This window comes from Parasteatoda tepidariorum, chromosome 6 (assembly GCF_043381705.1).
Source record: "Parasteatoda tepidariorum isolate YZ-2023 chromosome 6, CAS_Ptep_4.0, whole genome shotgun sequence".
NCBI classification, from domain to species: Eukaryota; Metazoa; Arthropoda; class Arachnida; order Araneae; family Theridiidae; genus Parasteatoda; species Parasteatoda tepidariorum.
In genome coordinates, this window is record NC_092209.1 from 69330510 (window position 1) to 69347057 (window position 16548).

At 29.5% G+C, this 16548-nt stretch overlaps 1 protein-coding gene across 4 annotated transcripts in view; it reads left to right on the forward strand.

Moving 5' to 3' along the window:
* LOC107452230 (sialin) overlaps positions 1-16548 on the forward strand; it is a 68085-nt gene that overhangs the window by 15781 nt on the left and 35756 nt on the right. The window contains exon 1 of one of the 4 annotated variants that reach the window (XM_016068573.4): positions 4782-4937. The exons of the other annotated variants lie outside the window; for them this stretch is intronic. The gene's annotated coding sequence lies outside the window, so the exon portion shown is untranslated. Of the gene's footprint in view, positions 1-4781; positions 4938-16548 lie in introns of those variants that run through there. 4 annotated transcript variants of the gene reach the window in all.

The following is a 16548-nucleotide window of genomic DNA, read 5'->3' on the forward strand; positions in this document are numbered from 1 at the left end:
TCTCGGAGATAAGAGGTGAAATCGTAATTTGTTGGTCCTGAAAAGGACCATTTTGCGATAAATCAGTAGGTGAGGCCATGAATCTCTGGTCCCACCCAGAATCGACTGATGTTAAACTATATTCCTCAATAAATACATAAAGAGAAAAAAAAACTTACTTAGTCAATTTTCAACTAACTAGCACAGATAAGATCGGGACAAGCCAATCCTCCAAACTCGAGTCTCTGGGCCGAAAACTGAACATCGACTCTGCCCATCAATTTATAACGGCGAAGTAGCAAGTTAATATAAAAATTGCATCCGTTAAAAACAATTGGTAGTTATGGATTTTTATTATTCCCGGAAAAAAACTAAAAAATTAAATTTATTTGTTACCAGTTTTTACTCCGGTGCGCCGCCCTATGAGACAATCTAGTAGCGAGAACGTGTTAAATAAAATAAATTTAAAAGAAATTTGAACTCAGCTACTTGTGTAAGGAAATATTTCAAAGGCCAGATGAGATCGCTATGTTCTTAAGCTATGATAAAAGTTCTATTTGCTTTAAAAACTTCACGTTTGTTTCACTGCCACTGGAAAAAACAATCTCCCAAGCCCTCAAATATATGAGTATATACATACCTGCCAACTTTTAATCCTTTCCCCCAGTTGTAGTAAAATGGAACTTAAATTACCATTTTAGGCAGTAACTTATTGATAAAGCTTATACGGAAATCTAAATTATAAGGCATATTATTATATATGCTTACATTTTTTAAAAATAGTGGTGGACAAATAAGGTTATAAATTGAGTTTATAAATGCAAAGAATGTATAGAAAAGCATACATTTTACTACCACTTTAAATATAGAAATACAATTTTGTGCCAAATGCGTAAAAGTTTACCGGTATGTATATGCATAGCTGCCAACCTCTACGTATTGTCCATAATATTTCATTTTTAAATATTAGTGAGTAATAAAATTTTTTGTTTTGTTTTGTCAGCTATGCTGCTGAAGTTACTGACAATTCCTGTGAAATTTATTTGAAACAAAAATCTTGTTCTCGCATTTCCAGTTTATTTTTTTTCTTATTTAATTAATTATTTATAACGTTTTAATGTTTAATAGTTTAATATGTATTTTATCCTATGTGTTTCCCAAACATTCATAAGTTCTTTTACCTTATAAAATAAAATTCGTTAATGTAAAAAAAAAAAAAAAAAAAAACTTAAAATGACTCCTAATCCTCGGTATGCGATGCGGTTGAAATGATAGAATAAAAAATTGTTCCAAATCAGAGGAGGGGAGGAAACCTGTCTAATTGGTTTTTATGATTTAAGACATTTAGAAAAAAAACGCAACTAATTACGATATACCAAATAAATAGACTTTTGAGTTTATAATTGAGGAGAGCTATCCATATGCATCTGATTTTATTCTCATTAATGTGTAATTAAAATAAATTTAGCAAACTTATTTTTTTACTCAAATATTAAAATGTTTTTGTTTTCGATTTGCCAGAGACTGAAAATTTATTTAAATTAATAAAATTTGCAATGAGAGTATATATTTTAACGGCGAGCACTAAGGAAAAACCTTTAAAAAGTGTAATCGGAAATGGAAATGTTTTTAAACATCATGTTTGATAAGTGTACTGAAAAAGATATGTTAATTTTTGTCACCAAAACGAAAGAAGTGGAATTGTGAATGTTGATAGAAGTTTATTGTGAAATTTTGCCCTTTTGGTTTTTGCTATGCGAGAAAATTTTTATAATTTTTTTTCTTCTCATTTTTAGTCTACTGAACAAACTTGATATTTAAAAAATATATACATTTTTTTTTCATTTTTTTCTACATTTTAGTTTTGAGTCTCCTAGTTTGTTCAGGCCGAAAATAATCAAAATTTTGTTTGGCGATAAGTTCTGCTGATAGTAGTCAGAAAGCGTGTCAGAATTGTGATTTCAATCTGTACAGAAAATCAGTTAAAAATTTGAGCATTAAGCTAGTCAAAAAGTGGTAAAATTTTAATTTAGGGATGAGATTGGCCAAAAGGCAGAAAAGCTGAAATTCCACACGAGTAAATTTTACGCGCGTGAACTCGTTTAATAATAAATTCCAGACAATTTAAGATAATAAACAACAAAAATTTCTATTTTAGTTTGAAAAAATTACATGATAATCAGCAACTGTTCAGATAATTATTTTTTATATGATCAGAATTTCACATTTTATACCATAAATAACAGCAGCATTATTTTTTAAATTTTGGTGCTGCGTTAACTCTTTTTCCACAAAAAATTTAATCATTTTTTAAGTGATTGCTTTTGTTTGCTACATCTTTTTGAAGTTATACTTCTTATGCGACTTCCAACGAGGTTGCGTTAAACGTTTAACGCTACATTTTTATTGGCCGGGAAATCACGTGGTAGAATCCAGTTATCCCTCATTCATTTCCATATTGTTTTGGTTCTCACTGGCATAAAAATAATAAAAGTATTGTTTTTCTATTAATATTTTTTTAGTTTGATTTGATACACATATAATTTAATAGGATAGTATTTTTTATTTTCAAATTTAGTGGATAACAATTGTAAAAAATGAGTGAAAACAATCCCACGCACACTGCGATGAATTTAAGGTAGTGTCAAGGTACGTCTCTTGTGAACATCAATTGATTGTTAGGTTTTCTCTTTTGAAATTACATTATGACGCATTCACATACATTAATACAAATACATTTTCCATGGCGAGACGATGAGGCAACCACAAGCACTTCCACTGGTTCAAGAGGTCCACGAGGGAAAAATGCACAATATTACCGTTATTACAGAGCACGGAAGCGAGCGGAGCAGGAAAAAGAGTCGTTGAATGGAACTAGCGATCCATCTACGACTGCTGATTCTTCTACAATTAACGTTGCAGGTTACGAAGTTTAACTTCTTCCGCGCAAAGGGACTCCGCGCACTATTTTTCTTTTGTTATTTAATTTGCTGCAAATGCTTCATGTTTTACAAAACAAGCAAAAAAAAATCCTTTAACAAGGTCTAGTTTCTCGTAATTGCAGCTCGTGAATGAGGAGAAACAGATTGGTGTTTAATTTTGTCGTTAGCCCATCTTCAAACATCTTTTGACAAATCCTATTCTTTCTTTCTTTACCTGCCTGTGTCACATTTTTCCTTGCAAGCACAGAATGTAAGTTTTGAATATGCCTATATAAACTAATAATTGTCGATAGAAAAACTATCACATTTATAGTGACTAATTAAAAAAAACTTACTTCTTACAAGAATTGCGATAAATGATTTTAAGATCGCGTGAATACAATAGCGATCTTGGATTTTGAAATCGCGTGAATACAAATATCGATCTTGGATTTTACAATCGTGTGAATATGAATCACGATAATGGATTTTGAAATCACGAATACAAAACTCGATATTCGATTTTAAAAATGAAAAAAAAAATGCGTCATAGAATTTTTAAATCACGTAAATACAAATCACGATTCATACTTTTTAGATCGGGTAAGTGCGAACTACATTATGTAATTTTTAGATCGCGCAAATACGAATAACGGTGTATAATTTTTAGATTGCTTGAATGCGAATCCCTGTGTCTTATTTTAAAATCACGTATAAATACGAAAATTGATGTTTGATATTATAACCGCTTGAACAAGATTTTGATACATCAACCATTTTGAAACATCATTTGATACAGTAGATTTGAACATACTCAATTAAACGCTTCTCAACTAGCTATCAATTAATTTAAAAAGCGAACTTCTTATAGTGCAATTGGAAATGCAATAAAGATTTTTACTTCAGTATAAAAATTAAATAATAGCATTTTTCTAATTAATAATAAAATATTCAGACTAAATCTCTAAAATAGTTTCAGAGTTGCGTATGACCCTGTCGACGAAATTACCCTGTCGATGAAATTACCAAGTCTATGAAATGACCCTGTCGACGAAATCACCTTGTCGACGAAATGACCCTGTCGACGAAATGGCCTGTCGACGAAATGAACCTGTAGACGAAATGACCCTGTCGACGAAATGACCCTGTCGATGAAATGACTTGTCGACGAAATGACCCTGTCAACCAAATGGCCTGTCGACGAAATGACCTAGTCGATGAAATGTCCTGTCGATGAAAAGAACTGTCGATGAAATGAACAAAAATGCCAAATTAATTCGAATAATTGGCCAAAATAATTCAAGATTTTTATTATAGCACAAAGAATAAGTTTCTTGACCGCATTTTTTCTCTTGTTATGTTATGCGTCATATTTTACTAATTAAAAAAATCAAGAAGTTTTTTAACAGTGAAAATATAAAAAGCGATAATTCGAGTATTTGGCCAAAATAATTCAAGATTTTATTTTTGCACAAAAAATAAGTTTCTTGACCTCTTTTTTTTTCTCTCGTTATGTTATATGCTCTATTTTACTAATAAAAAAAATCAAGAGGATATTCTTTAACAGTGAAAATACAAAAAGTGGATTTTAGCTAAAATAATTTACAATTTTTTTATAACACTAAAACAAAATTTTTTTATTTCAATTTTTTTCTCATTACATTAAATGTTATATCTTTTAATATAAAAATATCTAAAAAGGGTTTCAATCAAAATGTCAAACATTTAAATTTATGTATAAAAATATATCTTTGACTTACACAAGCCTACTCTAAAAAAAAAAATAAAAGATATATTTTAGTTTGAGATTCTTTGACATAGCATTCATCGTCATCGTCAATCATCATCGTCGATCAACAAGAATAATAAAACAACTGAAACATTTATTCGTCGATTGATAAATTTATCGTTAACTGCGATAGAATCAACGCGAAAGCAATAAGTCTTAGCTCACAGCAGACGTTTATCGCTTTCATAATATTGAAAATATTTTTTAAGTGCCGTTGACTCATGGAACTTAAGACTGTCTACGAAATGGTAAGAATTGATTTTAAAAAGATAATTTTACTGACGTTCTGTAGAAGAACTTATTATAAAACCTTTATCTTCTGTTATATTGTAAAATATTTTTATAAAATGTCTATATCAAAAGTTTATTATCTTCTTGAGACACATTGGTACGTGTATTTAGCAATATTATTAACCATTAAATAATTTAACCATTTACCTGCCAGGCTGTTATTTTATAGTAATGGGAAAAGTGCCTTTGAGAAAAATAGAATTATTATGGGTGCTGCATTGCGCAGAAATGATTGTGCTGCGGAAAAATTCCGGATTTTCCCCTAACCACGATCCGGAAATTTCCTGAAATCCAAGATCAAGAAGTTTCAAGAAATCATCGATTACATTTATGTATAAAAATTTTAGATATTTTATTTAAAAATATTAGAACTAGAATTTATACTCGGCATCTCTTTCATTTGTAAAACTTTTTTCTGGTAGAATAAGCAATGTCATTAGAGAATAAAGTAAACGTATACACAATTATTAATTTAAATTATGCTGCATGTAATTTATTTGGAATTTCATGTTGTGAAAATATCAATGATTTAAATTTATAACGACATAAATTTTTTGAAATGCTTAATTATTGATTTTATTCAAGATTTTCAGGATTTTTGAGTTGGGCTCATAATTACCCCAGAGAATTTCGTAGTTCATTTTAAAGTGTAGCGTAGCTTAGACAAACTTTATATTAATTATTTATGAAAACGCTGAAGAACAAATTTTTTGTTGCATTTTTACAAATGCTTAAATACAAATGCTTTCATAATTTAGGTGTGGTAATTTTGAATCAGAAATTAGTTTTTGCTCAGAAGTTGAAGATTTTTTTTCAAAATGATATTTTTAGTTTTTTTTTTATTCTGTCTGAGTGTACAAGTTTATGAGAAACGCGTAAATTTATGTACATACATTTTACACTTGTCCGTTGTCTTGAAAACAACTTAAACGTATCGCAACATAAACTGAAAGATATTATCACCTTCTTCCTACCACTCCTTACGTGTCAGAGAAGTGGGTACTCTTTCATTTAATTTTAACACTACTGTATGAACGAAATAAAAATATTTTTAATAGATATGATTACTTCAAAGTAAGTTTTTTTTTTTTTTAAGTTTAGCTACCACTTTAAAACAACTTCTGGATCAGTCTTCTTCTCTAGTTATGCTAGCTGGGCAACGCCTCCTATAACTGAAAGTCTGAACACAGTTTTTTGTAGGTAGTCCAATCAGACAACTATGAAGATAAACCAATTAGTGAAAGAACCATTAAATTTGAAATCTATTAAAAATTAGAAAGTGGTAGCAAATATATGTCTAAAAATTTATTTAATTTATGAATGCTATTGGATTGTTTTACTTACATGTCAACCACTGCAGATTCAATTCTCAAATCATACCTGCCAACTCTTCCGGATTTTCCGGAAGATTTTATTTTCATATTTAAAGTGGTAGTAAATATATACTATTTTTTTCTTTTATAAACTTAATTTTTACTTGATTTTGTTCACCACTATTCTTACAAAAATTAAGCACATATATCAATATGCGTTACTATCATGGTTGTCAACTTAAGTTTTCTCAAATGCAACGTATTTGTTTGCTTAAAATTGAAGCTTTAATTTCATTTTAATACCACTGGGGAAAATGATAATGGAAGGGATTAAAAGTTGGCAGGTATGAAATATATATGATAAATTTCTCTCAAGTACTTTTAAAATAGAATTTGGGTTCATGCGCACAAGTGGTTCGATTTTCAAATTATCTGCGCAGACTACTTATAAGAAACCGTGTGGAGGCTTTCTGATGTAGGAGGTGATGACCTGGGCCGCAAAGCAGCCCTTACCCCATCCATCCTGAATTAGCATTGTGTGAGTTCTTTGAGGTCAGTAGGTAGTGTGGTAGCTATGAGGGGTCTTCAGTTCAGTAGAGGTTAAACTATCTAAATAACCTCCTAAAGAAGAAATTAAAGAGTGGTAGTTTTATTAATATAATTTTTTTTAATATTATTATGTTTTAAACTACCGATGCGTAATTATGAGAAAAATTAGATATTCTGTACGTAAAATATAATCTAAAGTGGTTTAAATTATCTATTTTTGAAAGATATAAAAATATTTTGTCCATGAATAAATATTTTTAACTACAATTCAAGATTGCTCGTTGAATATGTATAACTTTCCTATGCCAGGAAAATTTGCTACCTCTGCTTGTCTTTTTAGAGCCTTTAACTAAGCGTAACATATTCTAGAAAATAGAAAATTCAGTAATCAGTTAGAGAATAGAACAGAGAAACGTTCAGTAATCGGTCAGAGAATCGTTGGAGAATAGAATAGAGAGACGTTATTGAGTAATCAATCAGATAATTATTAATTATTAAATAAAAATAAAAATTATAACGTGATACACAGTTCGTAGAAATGCAGCTTGAATTAAAGCATTTGCTGAGCACTGGAATTTTCAATGCATTTCGCCGTGTTTTATTTCCATTTTTTTTTTTTCATTTTTTTTTTTTTTTTTTTTTTTTTTTGAGACAGAGTAATGCTNTATTTTTTGAGTGCTTTTCAGCAATGATAATTTTCACTTTTTACTTTAAGTAAGGATCATAACCAATAATTTATGAGCAATAAGAAAAATATAATTCTTTCTCGAGATTCTTTCATCACAAGAAAGCTTTTCATTTATTATAAATGTCGAAAGAAAAAAAAATAGGATGTCAAAATTTTTAAAAGGTTTGCTTTATTCTTTATTTTTAAGCTCATTACGCCAATTATACACAAAAAAATGCTTTGACTAGTAATTAGTATCCAAAAAGATATCGGTAATTAAAGTTTACGAAATGGTTGGCTGAATGATAAAAAAGTATTAAAAAAAAATGAATTTTAAGCAAAAAAGAATCAACAATATAAGAGAACGTGAATTTCTTTTTTAATTCATTCAATGAATATTTTATCACTTTTAGATTAATAATTTGAAAGCATAAATTATTTTTTATAAATGTAATAATAAGAAGCAAAATTTTAAAAAAAATATGTGCTTTTACTAGTTTTTTTTTAATACATAATGAATTTGCTTTTATGAGAATAAATTTTAAACATTTATTTTGTTTGTTCATTTAAATTATTTAAAGGAAACGTGACAATGCACATTCTTATGTTTTGGCTACATGCCAAACGATACTTTCATTTTACTATCGAAATCAAATCATACATGAATTATTCACTGAATATTTTTGATAAGAATTATATTTTCGATTCAACGTAATGTATGTTTCCAATCCCGCTACTTGCTTTCATTTTTTTAATAGAAGTTATCCATTTCCATTACTTGAATTTAAACTAAATATTTTAATTTTATAAGTATTTTGAAGACTTTAAAAAGTTTAGATCATGAACTTTATGATAGACAGCTTTATTTAAATATCTAAATCGTCACTGTTGTCCCCTGTCCAACTTAAAGTTATTGTAAGTAATTAAAATGTGTATTAAAAAAAATCGTCTTTTTTTGTTGATCTTTCGAAATGTATTTTATATTTTCATACATTCATGCCATTTGTTCCGATGCTACAATATTTTTTTTAAATATCTTGGTTCATTATATTAATGTAAAAACTTTTTAAGAGACCAGTTGTTTTTACTAGGTTGCTAATGTCTGTAACATATCTAGCCACTCGAAGTCCGTAAACTTGTTCCGCAATGATTATGCTTAGTGTTTGAATTGGTGAGAAAATTCTGCTCGTAATTTTGGGTTTAGTTGCCATATCTGTAACATATATAGCCACCAGTAAACTTTCCCCGTAATGATTATGTTTAGTGTTTAAATTGGTGAGAAAATTCTGCTCGTAATTCCGACTTTAGTTGCTATATCTGTAACATATATAGCCACCCGTAAACTTTCCCCGTAATGATTATGCTTGGTGTTTAAATTGGTAAGAAAATTCTGCATGTAATTCCTGATTTAGTTGCTATATCTGTAACATATATAGCCACCCGAAGTCTGTAAACTTCCCCCGTAATGATTATGTTTAGTGTTTAAATTGGTAAGAAAATTCTGCATGTAATTCCTGGTTTAGTTGCTATATCTGTAACATATACGAAGTCCGGACCACACGAAGTCCGGAAACTTTCCCCGTAATGATTATGTTTAGTGTTTAAATTGGTAAGAAAAAATCGGCACGTAATTCTTCGTTTAGTTGTTAAATTTGGGATGAAAAGAGAACATTTTGCTGTGTTTATTTTCGTAAACACGCGTTTCGAGCTTTCCACATCTGAAAGTTCACGCTTCGAGCTGTCCATTTCCAACAGCACTTCTTTCGGAGCCGTAGTGGCTCATGTGATAGAGAATTCGCTTCCCAATGAGGTGACCCGGGTTCGAATCCCATGTATGGCTGATCTATACTAATTCCATTCCAGGCTCGCACTGACTACAGTGCTGACGTAAAATATCCTCAGTGGTGGACAGATCATGGGGCTTGCCGTTTATTTGACTGTGGGATGTTTTCGTGGTTTTGCTCTCCATGTTACACAAATGCGAGTTAGTTCCACCATAAAGTCTCCCACGAAGCAATTTCTCCCAATACTTGATGCCCCTTGTCTTCTGAATCGGGTTCCAAATTACAAGACTACGGATTCCAACATTGGTAGCCGTATGCTCAAAATTGGGTGGACTGTTCAACGACGGTTATATGTAAACACTCCCTTTCAAACTATGTCCATTTTCGGTAACACGCATTTCGAGCTGTGTTCATTCTCTTAAATACGCATTTCGAATTGAGCTCATTTTCTTAAATACGCATTTTGGGTTCTGTATGGATTTAATGCGATGTTACTTTACATGAGTTTATGAGGAATGTTCTTCAAAAACGGGACAAAATGATTGTTCAAAGGTTTTTTTATTAGAAAGACTATAGTTTTCTTTACTATAATGCATTAATAATAGGTTTATATTTTCATTTGAATTCTTGATTGTATCGCAGTGTTCTTGATTTTTAAAGCTGAAGTGATAGATAACAAAAAGAAATATCCATTTGCCACAAACAAATATATTGCTACCACTTTTTAGTAGAAGCACGAATAACATCATGAGAACATTGAAATGATGGTATTAATGGGTTGATTTTACTATCGATGTTTCGATTTTAAAAATTAAAAAAATTAAAAAATTTGAAAACTTGAAAATTTGCATTCTCACTTTTTTTTCATATTTATTCAATAATAATCAATTTAAATTTTATAATATATATGATTAAAAGCAAACATTTAAACTTTATCAGTTTCAAAGGGATGCCAACTGCTCCGCTTTTTGGTTGAAATTTAATTAATTGGTTGTGAATTAAGAGTATAAACTGGACCGCGAAGCTGACCCTATCTCATCCGTCATGAATTTCTTGTAAAGTTTGTTTTAACACTGTGAGGTCAGCTGTCTGTGTGGATTCTGGTTAAGTAGTTCGAACACTTTGCTCGAGGAAATTAATATAATTGGAATTCATATGATACTATATAATTCATATGATACCATAAATTTTTGATTTGTAGTAGTGGAATATTTACTTAAAATTAAGAATACTAAACAAAGAATAAGTTAAATTTCGTTACCACTAGAAAATATTTTTTGACAAAGTGGAGCAAGCTGCTTTCCGCACAATATATATTTCACTATCATAAGAAATTTTATTGTTAATATTTTTTTCTGTTGTCTTTACTTCAATCACTTTTTTTTTCTCTTCATATAAATGGGGAGGAAAGTGGAACGAAGATATAAATTCTTCTCGAAAAGATAGAGATAACGGAAATGGCGCCTTGAGAAGTAATTTACGCAGCTCAGACTCTGAAGATGAATGTCTCACCCACGTGGTACGGATAGAAAAGGCCATTTTTAGTTTTTTCCCTTTTTTTTTCCTTCTTGTTTCGGGAAATGCTGTCAGAAAAAAAAGGTTAAGAGCAAACTAGACATAAGAGAAAAGCGTGTTCAATTTTCTCAGCCACAATATGTGAGTATAAGTTGGAAGAGATATTAGAAAAAAACTACTGCTTCACCTGTTGCTTCAATTACACGTAAGGCATTGAAGAACTTGAAAGGCGATTGGAAAATTGCATTACTTTTGTTTGTCCATTTATGCGTTTTCATTTTATAAAGGAAATGAAATAGGTGACTCATTTTTTTTCTACTTAACTCAAACTTTAGGAATTAGTTCGTTCAGTCCAGAATGACTATTCGAACGCTGAATTTTCAAAGTTGTGGTGAAATAGAGAATCGTGTAAAAAGAAATGGTAAGCAAAATCCTTATTTTTTTATTTTATAACACAATGCTCTTTCTCCTTAAAGTTAAATTTGGGTAAATGAAAGTATTTTTGGAATTGAAATTGTTTTAAGAATAGTAATTGATATAAGAAAGAAAAAGCTCATTTAGTTTATAAAATGGCAATTTTTTTGGTGGTAAATATATTTATCACGTACGACCATATATTACTTATTGACTTTTATTTTTCTTTATTTATAAAATAAATGTTATAAATGCTACAAACTTCATAGGGAATTATTTATTTTATTACTTTTATACTTTTTTTAAACTAACAAATGGTTACCAATTTTATTCAAACGCATTGCAAGAAAGCGGAAGTTATTAATAAATGGAAACCTGAATTAAAAGTGGTGGGAAGTATACGTCCCACGACCTTCGAAAGGATTAAAGAAGTTGTTTTACGCAAAATTTGTGCAAATATTGTTATAATTATCTGTTTTAAGCCCTAAAAATAAAGATATGACAAAATAATGAATTGAATGGTAATGACCATATGCTAATATAAAAATATTAGTTGGAATATTTATGCAATGTATAACATTCAACATAATTAATTAGTTGGAATATTTATGCAATGTTATGATTCAACATAATATTTATATTATGTTAGAATATTTATGTTATGATTATCGGTCTTACGTCCGAAAAATAAAATATGTCAATTTCCTTATATAATAACATTAGCTGGAATATTTTTGCAATATAAACTGCGGGCAGTCACGGCAAATTTTAACCTTTTCGTAAAATTTTATTTTAGTGGTAGCTAAGTTTATGCTTTAAAGCAGTGATTCTCAATCTTTTTTTTGTGACGGCACACTTTTAACGATTTCGAAATTTGACGGCACACAATGAAAAAAATTAATTTATTTACTTAACTATAATACACTGTGTTAAATAGTTTGTGATAATAATTTTGAATGTGTCACTGTGTTAAATAGTTTGTGATAATAATTTTGAATGTGAAATAAAATACTACAAAAGCACATTTATTAAGGGATTAATTATTTCTTTCGACTAATTTTTTATTAGTTAGTAACAGTTATTTATGTTTTTTGCTAGTTATTAATTGTTCACTTGTTTTTTATAGCTAGTTTTTTTGCTGATTAATTTTAATTCTTGTCAACTAGTGTTTTTGCTGATTATTAATTGTTAGCTAATTTTTTGTTAGTTTTTTTTATAACTTTTAATTGCATAGCTTACTTTAATGATTAGCCTTTATTTAAGTTTGAAAGTTAATATTTAGCTTTGCTTTCCTTTGATAATTAATAATTTTAATGATCATTAAATTTCCTACTTATTTCAACATTTTTTAAAATTGTCAACGNCTGGCAGTCAAAGCAAATTTTAAGCTTTTCGTAAAATTTTATTTTAGTGGTAGCTAAATGTATGCTTTAAAGTATTATTTTTTATTCATTTAAACTTATTTTCCACATCACTGCATATAAAGGATTTAAGAGTTCATATGCAACGCCACTTAGTTTAAAACCCTCTCGTGGTGAGGCTGTTAAAATGTTGACAAAATTACCAAAAATTTTGATAGCTAAATTTTAAATATCTACCACTCTATAAAACATTATGCCTAAAGCGCAGTAGTTGGCAGGCATGTATAATATTGTTTAATTATGTTTTAACATAATATTTATATTATGTTGGAATAATGATCATGTTGGAAGATTTTTTTTAAAAAATGTCAAGCTGAGAGGTAATTTACAAATAAATATTCTTTCAAAAAATGTTTAGTTGCATTCAAGATTAATGACAACTAACAGAAAAGTTAGTTTTGCATTTTTTTTTAATACGTGATTCTATTAAATTATATTTTTCATTTAATTTTAATTGTAATTTAGAAAAAAAATGTTTCTTTAGTTTTATGCGACTACATAAAGTTTATCTTTTCTTACAAAACTTCTGTAGCATGTCTTTATATAAGTAGTAATTAATTTCATTTTTACTAATTCAATAGAAATGCATTTATATATATTAAAAAAACAATCAAAGATAATAAATAAAAATGTAAAATAAAAGAGCAGTTGTAACAATGAAACAGCCTTAAGTATGACTATTGCAAAACGAAACGTTTTGATTCTGCAATAATGCTGCATTTATTTGTAAATGGAGGTATTTGCTACAATAAATAAATACGTAATAATATAATAATGATATAACTAGCGTAATAATATAATATTAAACTTTAAAAAAATTTAAAATTAAAATAACTAGCGACTTTTTTTAATCCTTACTGTGTGTCCATATAGTGAAACTTCTGATTTTTAATAAACATATCAATCTTTTGAGGGGCATAAATGTGGATTAATTTGAAAAACTTGTCTTTATCTACAATGCTTCGAAAAACTAAATAAATGGATCTGTATATTTCTTTTCAACGTTTTTACTTCATTTCAAGAAAATGAACATTTATTATATAGATGAAAAACCAAGAGGGAACCTTTCAGTTGGAAATGATGTGTATTTGGGCTTAATAGTGTAAAAAGCGCCATTGACCGATTCTTCGAGTATTTTGGTTCTATGTTAGCAAGTCGTGTAAATAGTAGATTTACTTCACTTCGCTTATCTAATGGAGCTGGAAACCGGAGCCAAACATGGCCTTTACCCACTCATCGTATTCATAATAGTCAGTAAGGTAGATAAACTATGTATAAAAAAAATACATTTAGGAAATAAATATTATATTCTAAGTTGAGTTGATGATGATGAAGAAGATCTAAGCTTCACGCTTTGAAAAGGACGAAGTTGTGATAGTTAAAGTTACTGGGTGAAATTCAGCGATCCAGAATAAAAGTAGATTCATGGTCTAGTTATAAATTTGTTGAGTTGAAAAATAAAAACATTTAGTGTTCCAATACCAATGATATCAAAAAATCTAAAAGAACAAAACCTCGTCAGTAGTAGAACCTCTATCAGGAACTCACTTTTTTCCAGGCGATTTCACAGATTAAAAAAGGAAAGCAGATTGACTTCGCATAAACATCCAAAGAGTATTCACTGGAGAGTTCATTTACCGAATTAAAACTAGAATATGTTTGTTAAGCTTAAAAAGAACGCTAATTTTTCCCGAAGGTTTTCTTGTTTGTCGTAACAGAGAAGATGGCAAGGAAAAATAAATTTAAAAAAAAATCCCGATTGGAGCTCACTAGTTTATTGTCTATATTATGCAAATTTTTTGAGTGTGGTTAAAAGACTCTGGGATTTGTCAGTCACACAGTAGTGAGTCCACCACCACATTTGTTCCAGACTCATTTAATTGAATTGCTTTAATTCGAAATAGCGAGATGATACTATCGTATTTTAGGTTTTGAATTGATTAAGAGAGACTATTGATCGAGTGCGGAAAAGGGTACCCGTAACGGTATTTCGATGACTATTGAGCGGGCGGTTCGAGTTTAAAAGCTTGAGCAATATTCGAAATCCTCGGGGCCAGGATAAAGGAGAACGGTTGGAGATGCAGCTATTACTAGTTTTGTCAGACTATCTATAGTTTCGTTGAGTAGTACACCAACGTGAGCCGGGATACAAGCGATCGAAAGGGATTTTACTGTAGAACTTGCTGAAACAATAGTTTTCTGTAACAAGAAGACTAAGAGGAAATTTGTGGGTTGTTGAGATTAGAGTTATAATTGCAGATCTGCTGTCTGATAAAATTACATGATAGAGATATTCGGTGGTAAATTTTTTAATTGCTTGTCAACTAACTAAAACTTCCTCAGAAAAAAAAAAGCAGGATTCATGGGATCGATTTGAGAAACATAACGTGTTGTTTTTTTTTTAAATTTATAGCCGTAATGTTATTGTTGGATTTTGAGTCATCCGTATTTAGGATTGTAAAATTATTCCAAAGAGTATGGAGGATTCCCACAGAGAAAAGGTGGATCTTATTAAGATTTTCCGTAGCTTCATACGAGAGGTCGTTTATCTGTGAGAAAGACCATTCGTGGTTCGTGATCTCTGTCAAGGTTCAATCTTCCCCTTCAATTTTGCCAGTTACAGTTAAAGTAATTTTGTCTCAACGCAAGTATGTTTAATAGCTTTTGAAAGAAGAGCACGTTTTTTTTTTGTTATTCAAAATCCCCTCAAAAAGTCACCAGAAAACTGTTTTTAATAAAATAAAAATAAAAAATGAAGTAAAACCCTAAATGCTTCTTTAAAAGAATGTAATTTTATACATACAATTGAAATTTAATTCAGTAGCTTAGGATTTATTCGAGTTCAAAGATGTCCGACTTATTTAAGAAATGAAACTTCCAGAAATTTCTTTTGAAATTTTCTGAGCATACGAATAGAATGTAAAAGGCAGTTTACAAGAAAAATTTATCATTCGCGGACTTCCATATTTTGAACCTTTGAAAAAAAATTATCAGTCTCCTCACTCCTACATTTATTATCTACATTTATCCAAAACAAATGCTGATTGATTTGAAAATAAATACTAACACAAATTTTTATTACTATTTTAGTTTTAATATTGCTTTAATTACTAATTTAAATTATGAATAAAAATGTTATAATTTAATTCAAACAATTAAGTCTTTGTTATAAAATCTTTATCAAGTCATATCAAAAAGTATTTTTTGGGGGACGTAGCACATGATCTAGATGTTGGAGGAAATTTTAAAGTGGCCAATTAGGTCTGCCGCGTTATTTAACCCCTTGGGGACGGGTGATTCAGAAAAGCATTCGTACAAAATCAGAATCAAGTTGTAATTAAATAAAAAACGGTAACTTAAATGTAGTTGTTGCTAATTTGACAGACTTACTTTGATTTTACTTTAATTATTGTTAGTTTAATCATATACAGGCATACCCTCCAACTGCTACGGAATTTCCGTAGTTTCAGAAATCTTCTTTTCAGTTGGTAGCAAAATTAATGTCTTAATATTTAAAAAAAATTAATTTTAGCGTAACTTGTTCACTATTACTTATAAAAGTGCAGGCCATATGGCTGGATTCTTAAGTTCTGATAAAAGTTTTATAAGAGATCCATTTGCTTTAAAAATTTCTACTTTGGTTCGCTGCCACTAGAAAGAATTATTTTCAAAATCCTCATAAGTTGGAGGGTATGTACAGGTATATAATCAATGTTAATTCAAAGTATAACTAAATAGTTTTATTCTGAACAAATAATGGTGAATTAAATAAATCAAACAATTATAACTCCGCCCACAAATAAGCTGCTAAAGAATTACTTTGATTACCAGTTTTATCTTTTTACCCTGATTGATACGGTTTTACGCTGGCACGTATTTGTGACAGTCGGCGCGAAAGGGTTAAA